This window comes from Hipposideros armiger, unplaced genomic scaffold (assembly GCF_001890085.2).
Source record: "Hipposideros armiger isolate ML-2016 unplaced genomic scaffold, ASM189008v1 scaffold_214, whole genome shotgun sequence".
In the NCBI taxonomy this organism is placed as follows: domain Eukaryota; kingdom Metazoa; phylum Chordata; class Mammalia; order Chiroptera; family Hipposideridae; genus Hipposideros; species Hipposideros armiger.
Window position 1 is genome coordinate 1,093,791 of NW_017731564.1, and position 27,567 is coordinate 1,121,357.

Consider the following 27,567-nt stretch of genomic DNA (forward strand, 5'->3'; position numbering starts at 1 on the left):
GAAAAGAGGCCAGGTTGACCGTCCATGACTGTAATAAGGTATCCTGATAAACACCCTTTTTCTTCTGTTCACTCTGCCTTGTATCGCCTCTCCCCCAGAACTCAGAACTTTCTGACCAATAGACGTTTGCATTAATATTCCTACTGGACATTTCCTGGACATAGCTTGGTGCAAACGTAGTAAAAGGAGCCACCGTAGGTTTCCAATGACCCTGCCTGAGCTGCATTTTCCTCATGGATTAATTAAGAAAGAAAGGGGGAAAAAAAGAGACAATCCCAGGTTAAGTAGTTTCCAAGAAAATATTTGAACAAAATGATACAAAGCTGTGACACACTGAGATTTCAACTTGTCATAGTGTTCCTCAGACATCCCCAGGGGGGGTGTCATTCTCCAAAGCAAACTCAAAACATCCAGGAAATAGGAAGGCACCCTACTCAATTTGACAAGTACCTTTCTTCTGAATCTCATGCCACCCCCAGCCGACTGTAACTGCTATTATGCTAGGAATAAAAAGCAGTAAAAATGAAGAGACTCAGCTGGGATGCATTCAGCTCACAGCTGAGCTTAGACAGGCATTAACCGAACTGCACTGGCTGCAGGGGGGGCTTCCCCGCTGAGACCGTAGCCCCTTCAGGCTACCCAGACGTGTAACCCACAGAAAGCTAGTCAACTGAAGCAGCCCACTGCGAACTCACGCTGCTCAGTCTGGCTTTCAGCATCTCCGTCCCATCTGCACATGAGCAAGTATGTGCAAGCTTTCTGTAAAACTGCTGTCCCCCCACCACCCCCGCACCGCCAACAATTAAATCAGAACTTTCAGCTGTGAGGTCCAGACATCAGCATTAAGAAAACAACAAGAAAGAAAAGTCCTCCATGGGTTCATGTGCAGCTAGGGTTCTGCAGCACTGACAAAGATTCTTCATAGTTGGGATTTGTTTTTCATTTGCCCTGATGGTAGATGAGTTTCCTAATCTCTGATGAATTTCCTGATGACAAAATGAGGATAATCTATACCCAGCACTACTTTTATCAAGTCCATTGTGATTATATGAAACGATCTCATGTGGACTAAAGAAAGAGCGTTAATATTATATTAATATAATAATAGTAAGGTGAGCATTTATAGTCCGTGTAGATAGTTACACACTATCAGATCTTAACAACCATTCTTCTGTTCTTACTATTGCTTGGGACATAAAAGATGCTGGAATGAATGAATCCCTTCATTTAGAGATGAGGAAAATGATGCTCAAGTAGGTTAAGGGATTTTCCCAAGTTCATATAACCAGTAAGACATATCCAACTGCAAAAGCTAAGATCTTCCTATGACCCCAAGCTCCATCTGGACCAGGAAATCCTGACTTTTCATTTTGCTTCGGGCACTCACTGGATGTTGGGGCCCTTGAGTCACTTACTCTCTGTAGCGTTCCCTTCCCATGGGTGTTAAATAAGAAACTTAAGCTAGGCCATCGCTGATGCTGCAGTCAGGTCTAAGATTCTCAGTCATGAGATTTGATGTGTCAAGGCCAAGTACTGCTGTGTACCACATATGTATTTTTCATGTTAAACATGATGCTTATTTAAATTACAAGACACTCGTCATTCGGAGAAATCTACCTAGTATTAAAGCTATCCCTACTGAAAAGACGGATTTCCTACATGTAATAGTCACATGTTAAAAGGTTGTAAAATTGCCCTACATTCTATGATGGCAAATAAAACAGATTGAAATTCTGCAAGAAAATAATGTATGCAAAAGGAAAATCTGTGGTTGTTAACAAGTGGACCAAAATGACCAAAGCTAATGGTATGCTTTGGTTGATGGAGTAAATTTGTATATAAATTATATATATATATATATATATATGGTATTTGTGAACTTATTTCAGATACACACCTTGGATGATAAAAAAATAGTAGAATGAAAATAAAAGAATAGAGGAAAACACTAATTCAGTAGGTTTAAATGTAGTGAAAATAAATTATAGTTTTTCATGAACATTGTATCCTTGTCTTTAGGTGCAAAATATGCAACAGAGGAGCAGAGTTCTCATGTAACCTATAGCCAGTTCCCTATTCAGCAGGGAGCCCACCTGCTCCAGAAAAACAAAACAAAACGTATTTTATTGCTATCTCCCATTTCTAGTGAGGCACATTGATCTGTTTCATGTGTTGGCTGTCTATGCAACAGGAAGCTGATCTGACACAGCAGCAAATTCTTCCATACACAGTAAGTGATCAGGAGCTGAAAAACGATGCTTCACATTTTAAAATACTAGAGTTCAGTATAGTACTGTCCTGCCCAGCCACCTTAAAATGAATATATTTTGTATCGTGTTGATTCCTTCTTTGAGTTTTTTATCAGCCATGATAAGTGACAATCTCCTCAGGTGCTACTTCACACAAGAGGTAGCACGTCTACCCTTCTTCATTACACAAGTGTAAGTCATCTACCATCAAGGTTCTTCCTCTATAAGTAGAAGTAGGAATGCTGACCCTACAAGGTAGTCACAAAAATTACATAAAATTCTTTACTGACCACACAGCAAATCGAAAGTTACTGGGGTCCTAAAACCTTAAAAAATCCTGTGAAATGTTAGCTGTAATCGCACTCATTATTCCCACCATTTCCCCCTCTCAACCTACTCTTCTCCTGCACAGAGTTATTTCTACCATGAATATCTTACATTAGTGTGATGTAGCTTTTACAAATATTGAACCAATGTTGACACAAAAAAATCAAATACATAGGTACACCTCTAATAAAATATATACAAGATTTATAATGGAAAAACCCACAAAACCCTGATGAGCAAAATCAAAAGAGATCTAAATAAATGGAGAGATAATCCATGCTCATAGATAGGAAGACAACATTTCTAAGGTGTCAGTTTTATCAAGTTGATCTACAGATTCATGCAATCCCAGTCAAAATCCCAGCAAGTTATTCTGTGGCTAGTGAGAAACTGATTCTAAAGTTTATTGGAAAAAACAAAAGACCCAGAATAGCCAACATAATACTGAAGGAGAACAAAGCTGGATGACGGACATTACCCAACTTCAAGACTTACTATAAAGCTAAACAAGAGAGGGTGGTATTGGTAAAAGAAGAGACAAATATATCAATGGAACCAAATAGAGAACCCAGAAAAAGACACACACAAATATACCGTCAGCTGATATCTGACAAAAGGGCAAAAGCAATTCCATTGAGAAGAGACAGTCTTTTCAGCAATGGTCCTGGGTCAACTAGGCATCCACGTGCAAAAAATAATCTAGACACAGAACTTACACGCTTCACAAAAACTAACTCAAGGAAGATTATAGATCTCAGTGTAAAAGGCAAAGCTATAAACCTCCTTAGAATAGCACATAAGAGAAAATCTAGGCGATCTTGGGTTTGGTGATGACTTTTTGGATACAGCATCAAAGCATGACCCATGAAAGAAAAACTGTTAAGTTGGACTTCATTAAAATTAAAAACTAATGTTTGGCTATAGACACTGTAAAGAAAATGAAATGACAAGCCACAGATTGAGAGAAATTCTTAGCAAAACACATATCCGATAAAAGACTGGTAAGTATAATATCTAAAAAAAATGCTTAAAACTCAACACTGAGAAAATAAACAATCCAAGTTAAAAATGGGACAAAGATCTGAACACACACCTCACCAAAGAACAATGGCAAACAAACATATGAAAATATGTTCAACATCACATGTCCTCAGGGAATTTCCAATTGAAACAATGAGATACGACTACACACCTATTAGAATGTCTAAAATCCAAAACAGTGATAACACCAAATGCTGGCGAAGATGTGGAGCAATGGACAACCTCCTTGGTTGCTGGTGGGAATACAAAACGGCACAGCTGTTTTCGAAGACAGTTTGGCAGTTTCTTACAAAACTAAACATACTCTTACCATAAGATCCAGTAATCATGCCCTTTGGGTATTTACCCAAATGAGTTGAAAACTTCTGTTCACACAAAAACCTGCATGTGATGATTATAGCAGCTTTATTCATATTGCCAAAACTTGGAAGCAACCGAGATACCCTTCAGTAGGTGATGGATAAACTGTGGTCAATCCAGATAATGGACTATCACTCAATACTAAAAAGAAATGAGCTATCAAGCCATGAGAAGACATGAAGGAGGCTTAAATGCATATTACTAAGTGAAAGAAGCCAATCTGAAAAAGCTATATACTGTATGATTCCAACTATATGCTATTCTGGCAAAACCATAGACACGCTAAACAGACCAGTGGTTATACTCCCCACTCTGAGTCTGAGGGTGTGTTTATCACCAGTTATCATCACTGTTGCCCTGTTTTTCTTATAGTAGAGATAATAATATGTAGACAAACCTAGAAAAGATAAGAAAAGAAAAGCTGGATAACTAAATTTTGCTGGTTTTGTCTCTTTTTATATTTTAATTTTAAAATACAATCTATAGTATTATGCATGTTATTCTTTTACATGTTTACCCTATAATCCAGTGAAAAATTTTTTTAAAGTTTGATTTAGCTTATGGGTAGTTTTGTTTTGATTTGTTTCTTTAAGGCAAAAATATACCTGGTTTATTACTCATTTACTTTCCTGGCCCTCGTAGGCAGGTGAATTTTCAACCCCTCCTGTACACCAAAGGAAAAAGGTAGGAAAGCTATGAATGATTTTCAAAGCACTCTGGCATCTGGGAGAATGGATAATAGTGGACAAGGGTAGCAGCAGGGAGATCAGGTGGGAGATTACACTAGAGGTGATGGGGATAGAAAGAAGTGGATGGATTGGAGAGATTTTCAATATATAATTTTGTGATGGATTTGGTCATGAAATGAGATTTGAGAAGTAAAGACTGGGGAAATCACAGGTTTGGGGTTAGAGTTCCATTTTGGACCTATTAAGATGGAGATACCTTATAAACATCTAAGTGGCGACACTGGGCCTCCCGTTATATGTATAAACAGGGTTCACTGGAGTCAATGACAATAATTTCGATGTGATATTGGTGTCATGAACATTGACCTTGACAAGAGTACAGATTTTCACAAAAGTCAAATCATGGCGACATGAGGAGTGAATGGGCAGTGAGGAAGTGGTATCCCAGAAGTCACCGGACTCTTTCGAGATGTTTTGATGTGAAGTAGAGCATGTTTGATGTGAAGCGATTGGGGCAGTCGCTGGAAGGGGGTATGCGACCAAAAGACATTTTTGCTGTTTGTTCATTTGCTTGTTTGAAGACAGAAGAATACTACATAGCATGTCTGTATGCTGATGAGATGATACAGTAGAATGAGAGAAACTGGTGATACAGGAGAAAGAGGGAACAACAGGTGAAGTGATTTCCAAACATAGTGGGAAGATGAGGGGTCTCTTGTTTTATTTTTATTTATTTATTTATTTATTTTTAATTTTTTAATTTTTTATTTTTTTGTTTTACTTGTTTTTAAATGAAGTATGAAGGACAGTCACCAGCTGAGAGTTCGTGGAAGGGGAAGTTGGAGCAAAAAGATGAAGGTGAAGCACCAAGAGTGGTTGGTGCTAGGGAGAAAGTGGTGAGCTTCATGGACTGGATGTCTAAACTAGAAAAGGATGTTTGAAATTCAAATTTCAGAAGTGGTGCAAGGGAATTATGGGCAATTATATGGGAGTGATGATGTTTTACCTAAAATATAAGTTTTATGAAGGCAAGACCTTTACTTTTCTCACCACTATATCCAAGACAAGCACATAGCAGTTGCTCAATTAATATTTAAGTGAATGAATGAATATAAAGATGGATCATAAATTATAATGGGTAAGGAGATATGTGAGGTCAGGATGGGGAAGATAAAAAAAGAAAGGGTAAATTAAATTGTATCAGTGCAAGAATTGCAGTAAGTTGGCATGCTTGAAATTGGAATTTCAGAACTGTAAACAAGGAACTGTCTAACTGATTTGGGCTGGAAGAAAATGATTGATGATAATTAAAAGGTCACCCAACTGGAAGGGAAGACTGTTGGAGGGGTCATGGCAGCAAAAATGTTGATAGGAATAGAGAGGAACAGAGTGACCCAGATATTACAGTCTTAAGTTAATGAGAGGAGGGGTGGCGGTAATCAGGATGTGGGCAGATGACATCAACAAGGAGATATAATGGCTCATATGGTCTTATGACATAGGTTAGAAAGGAATAAGGAAATATGAGGTAAAAATAAAAAGAGCAAATGTTTGCAAGGGTCCCTGCCAATGGCATTGATTCAACTGGTTGATGAGCTGAAGCGAGACTGGCATAGCCTCAAATTGTTTTCATTGTTGTTGCTATTTTCATGGCCTTGGTCCCTACAGTAGGCAGAATAATGGCCCCTAGAGATGCCCACACTGTAATTTCTGGAATCTAGACATTATCTTACATGGAAAAATGGACTGTGCAGATGTGATTAAGTTAAAGCCTTGAGAAGGGGAGATTGTCCTGGATTTTCCACTTGGGCCCATTGTAATCACAAGGGTCCCTAGAAGAGGGGGATGTGAAGGTCAGAGTAGTAGGTGTGATGACAGGAGCGAGGGGTTGGAATGCTATGAGAAAGGGGTCATGAGCCGAGAAATGCAGGTGGCCTCCAGAAGCTGAAAAAGGCAATGGAATAGATTCTCTGGAGTGTCCAGAAGAAATGCAGCCCTCCCGATGCCTTGATTTTAGACTTCCATCCTCCAAAAGTGAGAGTGAATTTGTGTTATTTTAAGCCACTAAGGTTGTGGTAATTTGTTGTGGCAGCCAATAGGAAACCAATACAGTCTGTAGACACCATCATGAACGATTAGAGAAAACTGTCACCCCACGGTGACATGACAAGCTTCAGGCAACTCCTCTCTCTTGCATTCCAAGAGGATATGGCTCCGTGCCTCACACACAGGCCTGTCACATTCCTTGATAGCACATACCGTAAATGCATGTACATGGTGGTGTGACATCTTTAGGGAAAGGAAATCCCTCCTGTAGACCCCTTCTTTAAGCCTTGCGTGTACAAGGATTGTTGCATGACTCACAACAGTTTATGGTAATCATTTAAGTATCTATCCAGCTTTCCCCTTAGACTGTAACTTCTCTGTAGCTTTCCTATATATTCACAACCTCCTTCACCTCCGTGCTTAGCAAGAGTGGTCGCTGTGTGCAGCCCATGTGAACTAAGCAGGATTGAATTAATAGAACGCACTAATAGAGCCCTGAAGGGGTGAAATATATGCCACGATTTACCCACTGCAGAAGTCAGGAAGAAAGCTGAGCGAGTAAGGCATGGGCTCTGAGGAGACCAGAACCAATCAGAACCACAGGTCAGGGCTGGAGGGCAGCAAACAAGGCGTATTACTGAGATGCCTGAGGTCAGGCGTTGCCCTAGAGCCTGACACGTCTCCTGTGAAAAATCACAGGCCAAGCAAGAACTATGCGAGTGATGTCTGTAATATTTCAGCAGATGCTTGGCTTATTCACAGAGCCAGTCAACCAGTCTGAACTGACTTCAAAAATGAGCAAAATAAAGTTTCCATGCCTTTCTTTAAAAATGTTACTTTGAGTTGCTTTCTGAGTCAGTCTATGAGTCACGCAAGAAAATTGGTCCCATAGCTAGTCACACCTTATTTCTGAGAAAAGAAAGGACATTTGGTGAATGAATCAATGAACGAAAAGGCTTTTCACAATTTAAAAAAAAAACAAAAAACCCAAAATCTTCATTCAAAGAAGAAGAAAAAAACAAGCACCACAGGATCTAAAGGCCTCTTCTCAAAGAGGTTATTTGGAAGAATTAGCAGACATTTTGTATGTGCACATTTTGATCTCTGTGTTAAAAATCAGTTGCATTCCTTATCCCGGCTCATCAAAAGTAACTCAGTGGGACATTTAAAATGGACTCTGCCAATTCCAGGGGTGGCTTATCTTAAGACAGGCTTTTGAACCCGACCAAAACAGCCTTAATTTTCAACCACCAAAGCTGCCTGTACTTCATTCATTAATCCAAAACAAAATTAAGTGCCCACTCTGAGCAAGGTGCTGAAAATACAGTAATACCTTGGTTTGCAAGCATAATTCGTACCAGAAACAAACTACTCATATTGCAAGACATGGCTCATTTACCACATTACAAGGTATTAGAAATGTTTGCTTGTCTTGAGGAACACTCGCAAACCACGTTACTCACAATCTAAGGTTTTGCTGTACCACAGTAAACAGGATAGATTCCTGATATCATTGAATTCAAAATATAGCCAAGGAGGTAGACATTAAATAAATCTCAGGGATCGTGAGTTTTATGTCAGGGGGAATACAGGGTGCTATGGGAATATATGTCAAGGATTCTCACCTAATGTGGGTTTAGGGAAAGTTTCTCTGAGGAAATGACCTTGACCTAAGATCTAAGTAATAAACAGGAATTAGTTGGGTAAAAATGGCAGCAGGGAAGGAAAGAGTGGGCTAGATTTCAGGTAAAGGGTCAGCATGGGTAAAGGCCCTGCAGCAAGAGAGAGCGTGACTGAGGGATTGAAATAATTTTGGAGTGGCTAGAGCAGAGAAAGTAAGAGGAGAAAGCTCTGGGGGGTCATAGGAGATGGTCAGGTTTACAGGTCCCTGTAGCTCATGCTGGGGGTTTTCTCAGGAGCAGTTAAGTAAGCAGGAAGAAATGATGCCATCCAGATCTGTGATGCCGTGATGCATTCCACTGAAGTTGTATTTCTGTCATGGTTCTCATCAAAGGGGGTATTTCAGGACAGGCAATTGTATTCTGGTAAATGAACACCAAGTCATGAGCAGATCATACCAGTAAAAGCACCCCCTGGAAGCAGCTCCAACAGACTGCATGAATGGCCTCACACAATACTGGTTACTCCCTGAAAGCCATGGCCAAACAGTACCATGTCTATTGGGAGTGGAAGATAGCCTTTCCCAGATGCTAGCTTCGGAGCCTTGCCAAACCCGACGGGAAGTGATTTACCCAAAGGCATATTTTGCCATAAATGACTGTTCGCTTTTCTGGTGCATATTTGCATTAGAATGTGAACATGGGCAGCGCTAGGCTCTTCCATAGATCCCCCAAGTACAAACAGATGTGTCTCGCACACAGCTAGTCGCTTTCATGTGTAGCCAGCAGCACAGGCATCTATGTTGACACTACATGCAAATGGCTTCTCGCCTGCTGACAATGCCTAACATGTGAAGGACGCCCTAAGAAAGTGAAAAAAACACAGCAAAACCCCCAAACTCCCATTTCTCTTCATCACGAACACCTTAACGACTGGTCTAGTCAAGCACAGCATGCATTCTAAATACGGGCCACTTTGCCATTGAAACTTCCATATTGCCTTAAGATTATCCACCGTTCTCTTAAAAATATCCTTCCATGTCAAATCAACAATCCATTCAAACTCTATTAATAATAAGCAAGCAAAATGAGAAAAGGGTGGTATTTAAAAGCATTGAATGTTTTCCATTTTTATTTCTTAAAAAAAATTAAAAACCAGTAACTATACCTAGAATAGAAATTTTGGATTGAATCAAAGGATTCCCATTTGCTCAACACGAAGGGGGAGCTTTGTTTTTTAAGCATAAACGTTGCTTGCTTTTTACGCCTAGAATTTTCCTAATGGGCACACCATTTGGAAATATATTTGGTCCTCTTGAAAACAAAGATTATTTTTTTAAGAGATTGCCTCTTAACAAAACAGAAGGAGGTTTTGTGGTAAACAGCGGCTGAAGTTAGGCTCACTTCATCCTTTCCTAAATTTTCTGTTTGTGTGATTCCTTATGTGACCTTAGGTAACTAGTTTCCCCTTTTGCTGTGGTTTAGGTCAAATGTCTGAAAAAAACTGGCAAATGTTTTGAGACACCTTACCCAGTTAACTCTAATAGCCAGCATGAGTCAAGTGTGTCCCCAACGGCATAGGATACACAGAGACCTGGGCTCACCTCCCTGCTCCATGGCCCAGGAAGTCGTGACCTTGAGCTAGGCCCTTTCCAAACCTCACATACTTCCTGTCAAATAGGACTTGTAATGTCTGCAGGCCTTATTCCATACAAGATTTGGGGGAGGATCAAATGAGGTAGGAGATGTGAAGATACTCTGGAAATGCTCCACAAGTAAGAGATTATAATTGCATCGCTGTCCTCTCTTACAAAGGAAGATTGTGTTGTGAGGCATATGTGTGTGAATTTCTGTATTCTACATGTGTGGTTATAGACATTGGTATTTCTCAGAAAAGACACTGTGTTTCTTAGCCAAAGAAGATGAAGTGCTTCTGGGACCACTTTTAGCTTACAGTCAAGTCTAAAAGGAAAAAAAAATGAGGGACACTTTCAGCATAAAAGTCTGATTGGATGAGAAAGGGCTGAGTGCAGCTGCCAGTAATTTGTAACTATGTTCCCATTTTACAGGTGAGGAAAATGAAGCTCAAATAAATATTGTTTCAAGTCCAAGGACACCCAATTTGTAAGGGGCAAGATTCAGCCTAAATCTAGGACTTACGCTTTTTAGTCTGATTTTCTTTCCACTGAAAGAACTCCAGAGGAAATCTGGATGAGACTTGGGTGCTAAAAGGATGAGAAAGTTAGCCTTCCAGACTGGGTATAAAATCTTTTAGGTTTGTGAGACTGTGAAAAGAAAATGCATTCCTATCTCAAGGACCAGATGAGGTTGTATATCTTCGCTAGGGAAAGATAGTAAAATTAGAATTCAGCATGAGGGAAAAAGGACACCAGAGGCCTGTAATTTTATTTTATTTTTTTTAAGGAATGACCATTCTTGAAAAACAAGAAAGATGAATGTTTGCTGCAGCAAGGGAATTGTGGTTAAGTTTTCTGGCTTGAAGAGATATTTCATTAATATTTTTAAGTATATGAAAGCAAGTAACTCATTAATATAAGATCACACAGCTGACCTAAGGCAGGAAAAACTACCTTCCATTGCGGACTGGGTGTGGATCTCCAGTCTCAATGGCAAAGGGTAGACTGAGGATGGGGGCTCTCCGTGGTTTGTCATAAGATAAACTGGAGCTCCTCTCGGATATAAGTCGAATTCTGAACTTGACTCAGAATCACTACATTGGGCATGTGTGATAAGACTGCACAGAAAAGTAGTTATAATGGAATTGATGGTTTGACCAGAACTGAGTATTGACGAATTTCCCGAGAGGTAATGACTAGGCTCAGGTGTCCAGACGTACTGGGAGCCAGCCAGCCTCGGGCCAAAGGGGGTGGGAATAGCTGGAGCGCCATCTAGTGTACGTGCTGTTGGAGTAAAGGTTCCTGAAATGAGAAGTATTCACAGGTGCCATCTAGTGACAAAGGGACAAAGTACTCCCACGACCAGGAAATTCAGTGGAAGCCCTTTTGCAACTAAAGCTAATCGGATGATGATAAAATCGGTTTAACTACAATCTCCAGAGACAGGAACTAAGTTGCATTCCAGTTGTGACTGTATGAGAAGGTGTCCCCTCTGGGTTGAGCTGTGAGAAAATTTGGCCTTCCCCGACCCTCCCTCCAACCCCCATCCCCTAAAATATGACCTTGACCAGAGTTCCCTACACTTTATCCATGCCTTCCACACTCTACTCCCAACATAGACAGCCACCAGATTTTTAAAAAATATATAAATCAGGTAATGTTATTCCTCTGCTCAAAATCCTCCCATGGTTTCTCATTTCAATCAAAGTACAAGTGAAAATTCTTACAAATCTCTGTATAACTCTGGGCCCTGATCACCTCTGAGATATCTCGCACTTCCTCTCCCTTGCCCACTCATTTCCAGCTACACGGGGAGTCTCGTAGGATCTCAAACACATTAGCCATGCTCCTGCCTTAGCCTCCTTGATCTTGACCCTCTGCCGAGAATGTATCTTCTATTCCATATAAATTTGAATTTGGGGAGACTGGCCTCTTAGAAGATGAAGGCAGGGTAGTATAGTGGTTAAGAGCATGGGCATGACTGTCAAACACACCTTGGTTAAGTCTTGTATCCAGTAGCTGTGTGACTTTGCACACGCATTCAATCTCCCTCATTCTCAGTTTCCTCACCTGAACACTGCGGGTGATGATAAAAGCTATTTAGAAGCATATGGCAAGAACTGCCTGATAAAATGCTTGTTCCCAGCAGCGCCCAGGCATATAATACAAGCTCTGTAAGTATTGCCTTGTTGCTGTTATGAAGATGGAGCAATGCCGGCTGACGATGATTTGGCCACATGGTGCTCTGCTTGCCTAAAGGACCAAATTGAGAGTGTACTCCTCGAAGAATGTATGTGGCCAAAGCAGCTCGAGCCTATTCCCCGCACCTTTACCAAATGACGACATAAATGGCCTCCACATGGGGCGGCCAGTTAGCTCAGGTGGTTAGAGCGCAGTGCTCACAACACCAACGTTGCCGGTTCGATCCCCACATGGGCCACTGAGCTGTGCCCTCCACAACTAGATTGAAACAACGACTTGATTTGCAGCTGATGGGTCCTGGAAAACTACCCTGTTCCCCAACAAAAAACTAAAAAAATAAATAAAAATGAAAAAAAAATAAATGCCCCCACAGGAATATTGGAGATGGCAGGACTAACAGCGAATGCCACAGTCGAGGTGCCCAACGTTCTTACCCCGCAGGAATGCTGGGCCCATGTTCTCATGGGAAGGAGAAACATGATGTTTAAATCCAGAATCTCAAAGGATGGAAAGGCAGGACAGAGACATGTGGCTTAGCAACAGCACGTGCAAAGGTGACAGGGATTTTCGTTGTCTGCAAGCTCCGTAGAAATGAGAAATGCTGCATGACTGCCAGAAAGGCTCATCCAACCTCGCAACCTCGACTGCGTTAATGGCAGTGCAGTGTTCAGAATAAGGCATGGGCCAGCTCCATCCTCCTCTGTACAGCTGAGGCGTGGGCTCAGCTCCGGGCAGCACCCTCGAAGGTGACCCATACCCAGAGAGCTGTCACTCAAATGGTAACGGGAAGACAGACAGATGAGAAGCGGCGTAAAGGCCTTGGGATATTGGAACGGAAAGTGTACCTTGGGATGTTGAACCTGAGAGCGCGGTCTTCAAATCCCCAAAGGGCTGTCACGTGAGAGAAGGAACAAATTTATTCTGCTCCTTATTCTGGATGGCTTCGTTCAACAAATGCTGAGGACTTAAAGAAGTCCCAGGGAGATGGATTTGGCCTTGAACAAGGACATTGTGTCCCATTTGAAATCATTCCCCCATGTTAGAGCTGCCCTGCGATGCAGCCAATGGTTTTTCATCACCAGAGACTTTCCAGAAGAGATGGGTATGGGGAATACTGCAGATGTTCCTCACACCTGCCGGAGAAGTTGTGCTCATTGCAAAGCTTTCAATCCCGAGATTCTATGAGACGGCTGACAATGGACAAATCTTGAATAAGAGAGGCCAGAGGCAGATGTGGCCGGGAAGTGGGAGAGGCAGATAAGTTAAGGAAAGACCGAGAGACGCAGGAAGACCATGAGAGAAGTTTGAGGTACAAGGGGTTAGTTGCTCATGAGAGTTGGTGACAAGACACCAATGTCAGTCAGCCCTGTCAGTCTTCGAGTCTCCTTCTTGCTAGGAAGGCTCGCGGCCCAGAACCTTTCCCAGCGGAAAACTCTGGGTTGTCAGGTAGACACCCTGAGTCAGTAATCTCTGCTCCACACCCACTGCATTCCCAAGCTGGCAAATTCATAAACTCCACTTCGGTTTTGGTCTGGACTCTTTGGTTCTGGTTAGTTGCTCAGCCTGGAACCCCAGTCCATGGGCAATGCCTTGACCTCGAGTTTTGGCCAATGGATGTGACCTTGCTGCCCAGGAGATGAAGGTAGGGGAAGCTAGGGAGGGGCCAAAGCTGGATTTCTATTGCAAATATTTGTGGAGACATTGCTTGTCTTCAGAATGCATCCATTATATTGGGTTGCTGGAAAAAGTCATGACGCGTTTTTCTGTTTTTCGTTGCAAAAATGTGTCATGACTTTTCCGACAACCCAATACATTGTAAGGGAAAGATGTGATTCTCACTTGTGCCCAGTTGAAAGAGAGCTGTCTCTTCGGAATGAGTTAATGCATTCATTTAGAAATGTGCCATAATTGTTTTCATTTTGGTGAAATCGAATTTATCAGAATGCTGCATGCCTGGATGATAAACTGTAGTCTGTGAAGTTTCATGTTGTACACACCCAATTAGCCATAGTAAAACGTCAAGGGCCAGCCGAATGGCCCAGTTGGTTAAGAGCTCGCTCAAGAGTGCGAGCTCTGAGCAACAGCAGTTCGAGTCCCAGCCCGAGCTGAGCAGCCGCTGAGCTGCCAACAGGTGGCAGGATGGCTCAGCTTAAAACAACAACAACAAAAACATAGTAAAACGTCAAATTTTGATGAACTGTGTTAGAAAAAACACTGAATTATCTTATTTTGAATTCATAGATTTTTCGAGCAGTTTCAGGTTTAAATAAAAATTGAGCAGAAAGCACAGGGGTCCAATATACTCTCTCTCCCCAACCCAGCTCACTTTCCCCTATTTAGGAAACTCTTGCATTTGTGCAGTACATTCCTTACAATTGATGAACCTGTGTTGATACATTATTATTAACTGAACCTCATAATTTATATAGAGTTCACTCTTTATGTCGTGTGTTCTATGAGCTCTGCCAATTGCATGATTTCATGGTTCTACCATGAAAGCACCATATAGAATATAGTTTCACTGCCCTAAAATTTCCCTGGGCTCCACCTATTATTCAACCCTACTTCCTCCTTCTGAACCCCCTAACCTTTTTGCTGCCTCCATAGTTCTACCTTTTCCAGAATGTCATGTAGTTGGAATCACACTGTACGTAGTCTTTTAAGACTGGTTTTTTTCACTTAGTAATATGAATTTAGGGTTCCTCCATGTTTTCACCTTGATAACTCATTTCTTTTTTAGCACTGAATGATATTCCATTGTCTGTATGGACCACACTTTATTTTAATTTGCATTTATCTGGCGACATGTGCTGTGGAGCACCTTTTCATATGCTTAGCTGCCATCTGTATATCTTCCTTGGTGAGGTGTTTGTTCAGATCTTTTTGCCACTTTTTCTTTTTTTTTTTGCCAGGACCCATCAGCTCCAAGTCAAGTAGTTGTTTTAATCCAGTTGTGGAGGGCACAGCTCAGTGGCCCATGTGGGGATTTAACCGGCAATCTTGGTGTTATGAGCACTGCGCTCTAACCACCTGAGCTAACCGGCCGCCCTTCACCTTTTTACTATTAGTTCAGGTGTACAAAACAACACAGTGACTAGACATTTACACCCATCACAAAGTGATAACCCCCCCAATCTACTACCTATCTGACACTGTACTACAACTATTACAAAAGCATTGACTACATCCCGTGACTTTTTAATTGGATTGTTTTCTTATTTTTGAGTTCTAAGAGTTCTTTGTGTATTTTGGATCAAGTCTTTTATCAGATATATGGTGGGCATAACAAAAATATTTTGTAGACATTAATTCATTAAAATTAATAAATAGACAGTTCTGTGGTTACAATATTTTGTTATTTTCCTAGATTTTACCTTATTAAAATATGTAACTTGGGGAGATTCATCTCCTCATTCTCAGCCAATATTCACGCTCATTTCCAAAGTTCTAATCTGATTCAGGAAAACCCTCCCAGAATCTATAAGCTTCAGGCACCACAAGACCTGGGTCTGGCCCTGAGTCCTGGCTCAGAGCAGCCAAGAGACCTTGGACTCAAGAGTCATGTGCAGCTGCTCGAGTAAGAAGCACAGGGCAAGCCAGATTTCATGGCTGGCCCACACAGTTGTGCAATTACCAGAGTTAGACCAGATGGTGGCACCATTGTCAGAGGCCAGGTTCTCGGGCCAAGCAGGTAAACCTCTGGAAATCCAAGCATTGTCCCATTACACCCCCCTTCAAGGCTTGTCCCAAACTGAACAAACAGTCCAAAATGCAGTTTCTCTGTCTTCTCACCCCAGTGCTCAAGCCAAAAAGTCAGGCATCCTCAAGGAACGCCCCCACCCCTTCTTTAACTTTATCAATCAGCAAGTTCCATCAGTTCTGCACTATAAGCATCTCTTGAATCGATGTCATTTCTGACTGTTCTCCATTGTCACCATGCTAGTCAGTAACATTTCTCTCTTGTTGCATGACTGCAGTGCCTTCTTAACACGTCCCCTAGTCCGCCACTTCTAATCCGTTCCCAGCACTGCAGCTAGTGTGAGTAGAGCCTGATCTTATCACTCCCTGTTTACAATTCCTGAGTGGCTCCCACTATTGGTAATGATCAAGTTCCAGCTTAACATGACACCAAAAGCCCTTATAATCCAGTAACCTAGGCCCTGGTGGCCCCTCTGTCTTTTCTCTCATCTTTCTCTCCAGTGTTTCAGCCATACTTACCGTCTTAGTTACTCTCTCCAGTCAAGCTCCCCACTCTCAGCCACCCTCTCTGCTGCTTCCAGCACCTGAGAATGTGCTCCACCCCAGCCCACAAGCTAACTCCCACTCTGCCTTCAGGGGGGAACACAGATGTCACCTGCTCCAGGAAACCTGTCTCGATGGGCTACAACGGGGAAAGGTGCCCTGTCCTGTGAGTCTCACAGTACCTGGCCGACCCCTATTGTAATGAGTAACATGTACTATAATTGCCGAGTTTTAAAATTATTTTTTACTTTCTGAGACTTTTAATTACAAAAGATAATGGCTTGATGATAAGTTAAACAGTATCGAGTTATATGAGGAAAAATTAATAAGCTTCCCAGCCCCCTTGGCTTTATAGAGATGTAACTCATTGCTGCTAATAGCTCCATTATACCGTAGCAAAGATCTACTATAATTTATTCAAACATTCCTCTATGAGTGGACATTCAGGGTGCTTATTATGGGGAGGTTTTGCTGCTATAAACATCCTTGTACATGCAAGGACTTTAATTTTTGTAAATTATATTCCCAGGAACCAAAAGATACGCTTAGCCACATTTTAAAATAGATATTGCCAGGCTACTTTTCCAAAAAAAGGTAGCAATTCATCCTTCCACCACCAATGTATGAGAGTTCCTATGCCCCACAGCCTTCTCAGGATTGACATCACTTTTATAATTTTTTTTTAGCTGAGCCATCCTGCCACCTGTTGGCAGCTCAGCGGCCGCTCAGCTCAGGCTGGACTCGAACCGCTGTTGCTCAGAGCTCAAACTCTTGAGTGATCTCTTAACCAACTAAGCCACTCAGCCGGCCCTTTTAATTTTTTTTTTCTGATGGGGAAAATGGCATTTCATTGTTTTATTAATTTGCATTTCCCTGATTCTTTGAGAACCTTTTTTATATCTTTATATATGTTTATCGACAATATATACTCTCTTCTATGAATTCAAAGTTCATATCCTATTTTTTTTAAAGATTTTTATTGGGGAATTGGGGGAAGGGGAACAGACAAGTTGCTGTTATTTTGTTCTTCACTCTAGTTGTGGAGGGCGTTGCTTCACTGGCCCAAGTTGGCACCGTCATCGCACTCTTCCTGGGTGAGGCAGATCAGTCGCCGGCTTCTGGATGGCCGCTCATGGCGGCTGCTGGCCGCTCACGCTGGCTGCTGGCTACACATGGTAGCCCATGGCAACCCACTGCAGCAGGGGCTGCCGCCTACGCCATCCCCGGCGACTCACGGCAACCCATCTCCATGTAGAGCTGTTGTTCAGCATCTTAGCTGTAGAGGGCAGTGTCACTGGGCCCCATATCCTATTTTTTTCTACTGGATTCTTTATCTGTTTCTTAGTAATTTGTAGAAACTCGCTGCTTAATGATAATATGATACATATGTATTGATTGTTACATATGATACAATTGATTTTTTCCTAGTCTACAAGGCTTTCTTTATTTTTATTTTTATTTTACTTTTATTATGGGGTATTTCACAATGCAAATAATTTCAAATATGTATGTAATCAAATATATTTATATTTTTCCTTCATGGTTTGTGAGATTTTCAGTTTTGCTTAAGAAGGTCTCTCCTTCCCCTACGCTTACAAATACTCTCCAGTTATTTTTGTTGTTGTTTTCTTTTTTTTTTTTTTAGCTGAGCCATCCTGCTACCTGTTGGCAGCTCAGTGGCTACTCAGCTCGGGCTGGACTCGAACCGCTATTGCTCAGAGCTCACACTCTTGAGCGAGCTCTTAACCAACTGAGCCACTTGCTCTCCAATTATTTTTAATTTACTGCACCAATATTTTATATCATTGACATATTGTGACATTAAACCAGTTGGAATCACTTGCCTGTAAGTTCCTTGAGGCCGGGGATCGTGCCTGACTTCCCCGTGTATCTGCAGTGCTTAGCCTAGGGTCTGGAATATAGGAGATTCTCAGAAACATTTATTGCACTGAGTAAGTGAATGAACAAAGTTGTGTATGTTCTCTTTGAATGCATCAACCTGTTTATATCCCATGTACCTAATATGTGGCCAGCACTAAGCTGGGGGCTAGTGACATAGCCCTTCCCTTTGAGCAAGTCTTAGATTTGTGAATGAGGATATCATGTGATGCAATCATACTTCGTGATAGTAATAGCTGGTATTGTATTTCTTGCCATTCCACTACCATAAATATTAGGCCATTAGACACTCAGTGTCGACAACATTCAGTGACTCAGGAAAGAGATCACGAGGAAGGTAGAGAAAGGAATCACATTTTGGATTCTGAGTGTCAATAGTCAAGGTCTAAGGATAAGTCAAACAATGCAAAGAAAAGCTGCAAAAAGCCAGTTCCAACTTCTACCACTTCTGTAGTCTATACAAAATCTTGTTAGTGGGAGGAAGGGAGAGAGGGAGAAAAGAATAGCTCAAGGAGAGCTTAGTGAATGTGAGATGTCCAATAATGACCAGAGACAGGATTTCATGGTTTCCATTGAGGCCCATTAATCAAAGGCACATGATGGGGAGATTTTCAAATGAGAGCTTCAACATGTTAGGACTCAGCCATCACTTTGCAACAAAAATCCCCAATCCCAGAGCACCCATCAGGCAAGGGTTTGTGTGAGCTTTGCACACAGCTAAACAGCCAGCTGAGGCTTTCTCTCTGTCATTGACCTATTTTTCCAGGTCGCATGGAACCACCAAGTCCTTTTTATCTGTGATCAGTATGGGTGAGAACACACAAGGCATCAAGCTAAGTGCTTTAGACACATGGGAGTGATATCCCACTTTAAGAAAACACATATAGCACAGATGACCCCAAACTGCCCACCCGAAATATATAAATTGGTTTTTATATAAAAAAATTCATTAACTTTGCAGAAATACAACAGGCTCTTGGCAGTTAAATTATGGGCCAACCTATAAATATTTGCAGATTATGCATAAATAAGTTTATTGCATAAATGGAGGTATACCTGCAGAGATTAATTAAACTGTTATACTGGAGAAGAAAATGGAAGCATTCATTCTTGTTAGCTGTACTTTCAGAGTAGCTCCATTTTGCAAATGCAAAGCCACTGTCGGATAAAAGACTTGCACTCAAACTATCCAAAGAACTCTGAAAACTCAGAAAACCATGGCCAGATTAAGGGGGACTTGATATAAGGGAAAGGTGATATAATAAAAATTATCTATTATATTGTAGTTTGGTTAAGGAGCAAAAGTATTTGGTGTTTTATAGATACCCATGAACACTCCAATGTGTGGCTCACATTTCGTTCTTCAGAAAGTTGTTGAAAAACTCCGATATTGAACAGTTAGGCTGTCATTTCATTTCAAGTCAATTCAACACCCTTTTGAGCAATTATTATGTCAGACACTGTGCTAAGTGCTATGTGAGAAAAAGGAGCAAGATGCAACCTGCCGTAGCACTTAAAACAAGGAGAAAATAAGGTCAACGATGCTTGTGACCTGAGGTAGAATGGGATCACACTAAAATAGACTCACCCTATGTTAGGTGCATACATCATCTCATTTAATCTTCCCAGCAACCTTTGAGGCACACATTACCGTTGCAGATGGGGATAAAGAGTCTCAGGAATGTTCGCTAACTTACCCAAAGGCACACAGCTGGCAAATGGCAAAGCCAGGACACAAAATCAGGGAGCTTTACGACTCCAAGATTCTTGCTCCATCCGCTACACTTAGGCACCTCGTCTACCACTGGAGGTAGAGTGTGGGGGGGGGCAGAATCAAGAATGACAACCCCAAAGGTAGGTTAGTACCAGACTGTAGCTACTTGGCATGCTAAAGCAAGGAGTTTTCACTTATGCCATCAATCAAAGGGACACACTGAAGTCCTTCAAGCTGAGCACAGACAACATCCAATTTTCAGTTTAGAAAGATCTCCCCTCAGGGTGGATAATGGACTGGAGGAGTAACAAGAACTCGAATAAGGAGACCCATGAGAAGGCAGTTGTGGTATTCGCAGGAGCGATAAAGGTGGTCTAGATGGGAAGCAAAAAATGCTAATGATGTCCTGTATGCAAAAGCAATCTGATCTTGGGGACCTGATTGGAAGACCTCTAAGCATGAGCAGTGAAAGAGGTCTCGGGACTTAGCACTAGGGCACCTGGGAGAATGGGGTGGCTATTAACAGACATTGAAACAGCACACATGTAGGATCCAGCAGAAGGCAACGAGAGGACTCAGGAATGTTTCCATGGATTTTTTTCCCCATGGGTTATAGCTATATTACAGCCTGAATTTTCATGATGTTTAATGAGCAATATGTGTACTGCTGGTCAATTTAAGGGAAACAGATCAGCAGTGTGAGTTATTTGGAATACGCAGAGCGGCACAATGAGTCTAAAAGACAATTAGATTTGAGAAAGTGGGTATTTTTCTGGTCAGTGTCCTCTGGCATTCAGGAGTCTAAGTAGTGGGACCTGGGTTCAGAGCTCAGTAAACGAATAGATTCAGCCCATGGCTGCTTTCCAGCAAAATCTCAGAAGATACTGTAACAGGGACAGCACTTCAGTGCAACCACCGAATGATTTCCTTTCACAACAACCAATGTTTGTTATCTTTTCATACAGAAAACTGGGAGAGCAGGCGAGAACAATATCGCTAAAACTTGCCCGTTTCTAAACAGCACGGAAAGCTTTTGAATAGTGGGTCTTTCAAACACTGTTCTCATCGCCCTTTTTATGCTTCCATCTTCTCAGAAAGCCCACTAAAGGCCATCCCCACATTTAAATGCAAAATCTTCCTGAAGAATGCATTCTCAGATGGTTTGTTAGGAGACAAAATTCTGACCATCGTTTGTTTTATTCTAATATCGATTCAGACAGAGGTGTGATTATGTGGGTAAAGGTTCCAGGAAATGATAATTAAGTAACTTCAAAATAGTGGAGGGACGTAATATGAATCCATTTATTCATTCATACAGTCTACCCCAGTGATTGCAGGCTTTGGAATCAGGCAGACGTGGGTTTGACTCTCGCCTACTTCCTAGTTTCCCAGCATTAGGGAAGAGACTTCATTGGACCATAATTTTCCCATCTGTTAAAATGGGAGTGATACAACACATAAGGTTAAATGACAAAATGCAAGTCAACTGTTTAATGCAGTACATGGCACACAGTACACGCCAACGAGTAGTGGGTTTAACTCTCATTCAATAAATATGTATGGAGTGCCTGCCCCATGCAAGACAACGCAGAGAAACAAAGAGGCCACTGCTCTTCAAAAGCCCGGGTCTGGAAACCTGAATCAGAATAAGAAAGTCCCATGAGCCTTTTTTGCTTTAATAAGGCAGACATATTTATGCTGATGCTGCTTTCTTTCCACACCAACACTGTTGGACACATTATGCCTTCTCTAGGGCAGAAATTCTTGCATCTTACACCCTAACCACTACAACGTGATTAGGGGAAAAAGAGATCTTAGAAGAAAAAGAAAATATTGAATTATTCATCTTATTCAGCTCTCAAGAAATAGCATGGTACATTTCTATGCTTTCAAATGTAAGACTCGCCATTAATATTAAGTACATTTTGAGAAGCACTCTTCTATGAGCAATTACTACAGCACTCATAGAATGACTTTAATGCTTAATTTGTTAGAGTAATTGTGCATGTCTCCAAATGAGTAAAAGTACAAGCAATCTCAAAACACAGTTACAAAACTGAGATTTGATTCTTCAAGAAAATATTTGAAGCGTGAATTTAGGTTTTATCTTCCAGTCTCCAAAACAAACATTCCAAGGGAAGCCCTTTTTACACTTAAATTATGAAATAAGGAGGCATCCAGAGGAGTGAGAACTCTTTATTTCCAGACACCTCAGTCCAATGCAAACAAAACAAAACAAAACAAAACACCCGAAAAACTCATTTGCTTAAACCAAATGTTTTCAAATAACTTGGGTTTTAATCTTTCAACTTTTTGGAATAAAATCAGTTTATGGATGTAAATACCATAATGATCTCATGCTTTCTGAATCTGATTTCCAGATGGTATTTCTCTGAAACATTTAAAGAAAAACAATTACTGAAGACTGAAGAAGTTTCTACCATAACTGGATCTTGCATTCTTACAGATGAGCGGGTCTTGCTCAGGTTTTAGTTTTGTATGTGGTGGAAACTTGTATTTTCTAATTAAGCTATGCTACAGTCAGATGTTTACAGATCTACTCTCATAGGACCCCTCATTCAAATAAATTATTTCACTGCTAAGACTAGCTCGGCGCACATAATTTTAAAATATAATCTCTAATTAATAGTTTCTTAGTTACATGGTAATGCAGGCTCCCATCAGAGCGCAGGTCCAAATCGATATGACAGGATTGGTTGAAAACCAAAGCAGACTTCTAGAGACAGAAATTAAATTCTCACAACAGATTATGATAACTGGCAGAAATGTTCACCATCTCCAAAGCACCTTCTCAACTTCTAAGAGTTTAAAAGAACTACACTGAACCTGAAACTTCCCACTCCACTGGGTTAAACAACAGGCTTAGATCATACTTCAAACCATTTTTGGTCTGTATTTTCCAGTACATTTTGAAACCAGTCTCCAAATAGCTCATTTCAGCACTCATTACTAGAATTATTCATTCCACAGTGAGATGGACCATTGATTACATTTTTTTCTGTGCTGTTTGCAGAACAGTATTTTCTCTTGCACTTTCAAATACCTTTTAGCCATAAATGAAACAATAATCCCTAGTGACATATCAGTGATAACTATGTTCTCTCTCCAACATGTATTTCTTAAGATGCTGCTTAAGATGCTGCTTTTTAATTAGCTCCACAAATTCAAGAGAGCAGGCAGCTCCCCTTTATGCCAGTGCTGAAGAAATTATATTTTTCTCATGATCTTTAGTATTTTCTTTTACCCCATGTGCTGCAAAACATGTCCTGAGTGCTCTGACTTGAAATTTCTGCCATAAAATAGAATGTTGAAATTCAGGCAATGAGTTCATACTACTGAATCTCTCTCTGAGGCAGCTCCTTGCTCATCACTTCTTGCAAGGTAAACAAAATGAGTGCAAGTAAGGATTGGATTCAGTATTCAGCTAACAGCAACGTGTTAAATGCAGGGCTTCTTCCAGCTTGTCTTAGGCTGGGTACCCTAGCTCTGGTTTCAAAAAGCCTCTTCAGAAACAGAGCTTTGGGTTATTAAAGGTGGTTTCCAAAAACTAAGCAAGGAACTGCTATCATCCATCCATCCATCCATCCATCCATCCATCCATCCATTCATCCATCATCCACCCATCCATCATCCATCCATCCATCCATCCATCATTCATTCATCCATCTATCCATCCATCCATCCATCCAACCATCCATCATCCACCCATCCATCATCCATCCATCCATCCATCNCATCCATCATCCACCCATCCATCATCCATCCATCCATCCATCAATCCAACCATCCATCCATCCGACATCTACCCATCCATCATCCATGCATCCATCCATCATCCATCATCTATCCATCCATCCATTCATCCATCTACCCATCCTCTCTTTTCCTTCACCACTCCGGCTCCCCAGCATCACCACCCACACATATGTATTAACATGTTCTTTCATTTTCAAAAATAACCCCATTTCCTAAAGGCAGGCCTGATGGAATGCTTAGTTATATATATATATATATATATATATATATATATATATATATATATATATATATATATATGCATAGGAAAAAATAATTAAAAGTGAGATATTTGCATATATGTGTCCCTCTGAGCAATCTTTTTAGGAAAGAAAAAGGTGACTTGTAGCTTTTAGTCATTGGGGAAGAGGATAGTGCTGCCATTTAAATTGCTTTACTTCTGTTTCTTAAACACTTACTATGTCATATGAAATGCCGAGAAGGTATAAAGGAGAAAGTAAGTTAGGTCTCTGCTCTTAAGAATTGTATAATAATAAGACAGGAGTCACAGTAAAGATACACGAAAAAGTTCCCAACCACATAATTCAAATATGCATTTAGCTAACTGAATAATGTGATATAAAGATATACACAGGACAGGGGTGGGTTTCCTGGAAGGGTTACTATGAAAATATACGCAACTCAAGGAGTTTTAAAACAGGCAAAGGGTAGTGTGGTAGCAACGAGATGGCACAGCATTTAAAACTGGTAGAATGCCTCGTATGCACAATAAAAAAGAGCAGATAAACCCTGGAGGAGAGTCAGCAAACTAATGTGCCCTTAAATATAGGCTACAAGCTCAAATGTCTCACACACACACACACAACCAAAGGCAGGGCAGTGCCATTAAGTGGGGGCCTCTGTACACAATAGTTTTGCAAACTTTGTCTCATTTCAACCTCACAACAACATTCTTAGGTAAAAGAAGTGGTAGGTGGCCAGTTCCCCAGAACAACGACCTAGGCAAAGTATTCACTCTGAGTTCAGGGACATACAGAGGTGCAGAAGGATATGCCAGCTGTAGTTTGTTTACCTGATAGACCCGTAGGCACATGGACAAGATCTTGACTGAGATGGTTAAGAGAGTTGCCTCCCAACCTATCATAGAACAAAGGCAACCCTGTCGACCTCCCAAGCAGTGAAGAGCATGTGAGTGTGAGCTTGAGGGCCCAGGCTAGAACAAGCACGCTGCTGGGAGTTCAGGGGAGGTCAGAGGAAAGAGATGATTTTCAGTACGCCATGGTTTCAGGCCATTTGGTACCCCAATGAGACTGTGCCAAGTGTCTTGGGATCATGAGCTGGAACAAAAAATAAATCCAAAGAACCATGTAACTCCTGATTGACAGAAGAACTGAGACCATGAGAGGATAAGGCAGTGGGGCCTGAGAGCAGACTAAAGAGAAAGTACAGAACATTTTACCCCTCTCCCTCCAACCATTTTAGTGAGATGGCTGCTGGGAATGGAGGTAGGGGAGAGGGATATTCCGGGAAGAGAGTATCCTGAGTTCAAATCCTTGATTCTCTCTCTTCCTGACAAGTCTTTGCAAGACCAACTCAACAGCTAAAAGTGACCCTGAAAACACGCTAGAGCATAGAGGAGATCCATGATGACATCTGAGATATAGTGTCACTTGGGAAGAAGATTCAGCTGTAGAACATCATGGGCTGCATTGATGGGACGTTCTTTCACCTACAGCCCAGGCCTTTGTAAACAGGCTTGCCTCTCCCATGGAGTAGAGAACAAAGAAGACTCCACAGTGGCCTGAGAGGTTGATGGATGACGGTAGGGTAGAGTTGTTTATACTGGTGGGTTCCCTCACAACAGGGAGGGAAGCATCTGTGTGCAGCTCTGGGAGGGGTCAGCTGCTCCTGTTAATGTCAGCTGTCCTGTCAATGTCAGCTGTTCCCATCAATGTCAGCAAGTTGAATACAATCCCTCACAATTCCTTCCTGTCACCAGAGAGGCCTCCTCATGCAGGACTCGCAAGAGGTCCACGTTGCCATTCTGTTGACTGCTTGCCCTCTGGAGGACAAACTCCCACCATAGGTCCTATCATCTATTGATGCAGCACTACCCAAGATACCACAGCCTTAACTTCTGGTATACTGAGAAAGCTTTTGATGTTAACACACTAAAATGAGACCCCAAGCTGTTTAAAGGTGAATGGCCTGAATAGGGCAGCTCTTATGGAGAATTAAATAAAAGAAATAGAAAAAATTAATAGAAGTTTAACAAGGTCTTAAGATGATTCAACTGATGCACAAAAAAGTTTCAGGAACTGACAAACATGAGATCTGAATTTTAAAAAGAAATTGTCCTGACTAAAATTCAAATTGACTTTCTGAAAGATAAAAAGAGGAACAACTCCATTGTGCAGAGCAAAAATACAAAGAGATGGATAATCTAATGAATGAAATAATTAAGACACTGAGGAAAGATCTAGAGAGCCAGGAAACCTAACATGATTACCAGGAGGTCCAGGAAGAAAAGAGGAATAGATAGAAGAGAAGCAAACCATCAATGATAATAATAACAATGACCTTCTTGACACAATGCAAAACAATATATAGATAATGTACTGTAGAAGTGTGCACATGAAGCCTATGTAATTTTATTAACCAATGTCAGCCAAAAAAAATATGATAAAGATTTTAACCCTCCATCGGGCGCAACTGATCTCACAGATTCATTGCATACAAAGATGCCGCTATGAAATACGTCTTTACTGTACTAAGTCACAAACACGGCTGGGGATCGGTTACGGTAGAGGGGGAAGATACGGAAGCGATGAGTTACAATACTTCAGTTAACTGTTAGATATGTGGAAATTTGTGTTCAATGAATCTGTGAAGTCAGTTGCACCCGACAGAGGGTTAAAAAATAAATAAGAATAAAATTAGATAGTAGTGATGCCTTCACAACTCCAAATACAGTAAAACCCCTGAATTGTACACTTTTAAAGGGTGAACTTTATGGTATGTTAATTATATTTGAATAAATTGTTTTAAAAAGAAAAAAATGAATAATGAATAACTTGAGTTTTGAGCCTCTAAGAGCTTGTTGAGATGCAGGCAGTGTTAATGAAATAAAGACATAGTTGGAGCTACCCTGATTAAATTTCTGAACTCCAAAGTTTAAAAAACAACAACACCTTAAATGCTTCTAAAGAAACAAAAGTTTTCTTGTTAAAGGAAGATAAACAGAGTAGCATCCAGCAACTTCTACAGTTTACTAAGATAAAAGAACTGTGATCTAAGAAACTTACTCATATGTTGGTCAAGGTCTCATTTATATGAAAGAACAAAGAAAAGATAATATAAGACTTGCAAGGGCTGAGAAGGCACTTTCTGAAGAGCTCACTCAAGGAAGTAGTCTAGCTAAATGAAAACTAAATAGGAACAAAAGTCCTTTGAACCAATACAGGAGACAGCATTGAACAATGGATCATATCATTTTTATAATTATGTCTAAATTAATAAAGATAATGATACTAGAAAATAATAAAAGCACTTTTGTAAGATTTTTTAAAACAGAAGAGAAATTTTCAATTGAAAATATGTAGAGCCTGGAATGAAAATTCTAAATTATCTCAGCAAACCCCAAGAGATATGGGGTAAAGATGGGGGAGTAGGAGGGTGTTCAGAAATAGAGAAGTAACTACCAATTTGTACTTCTTACTCTCTTCACCTTTTTCATCCTGCCCACATCCCCCTCCCATCTATCAC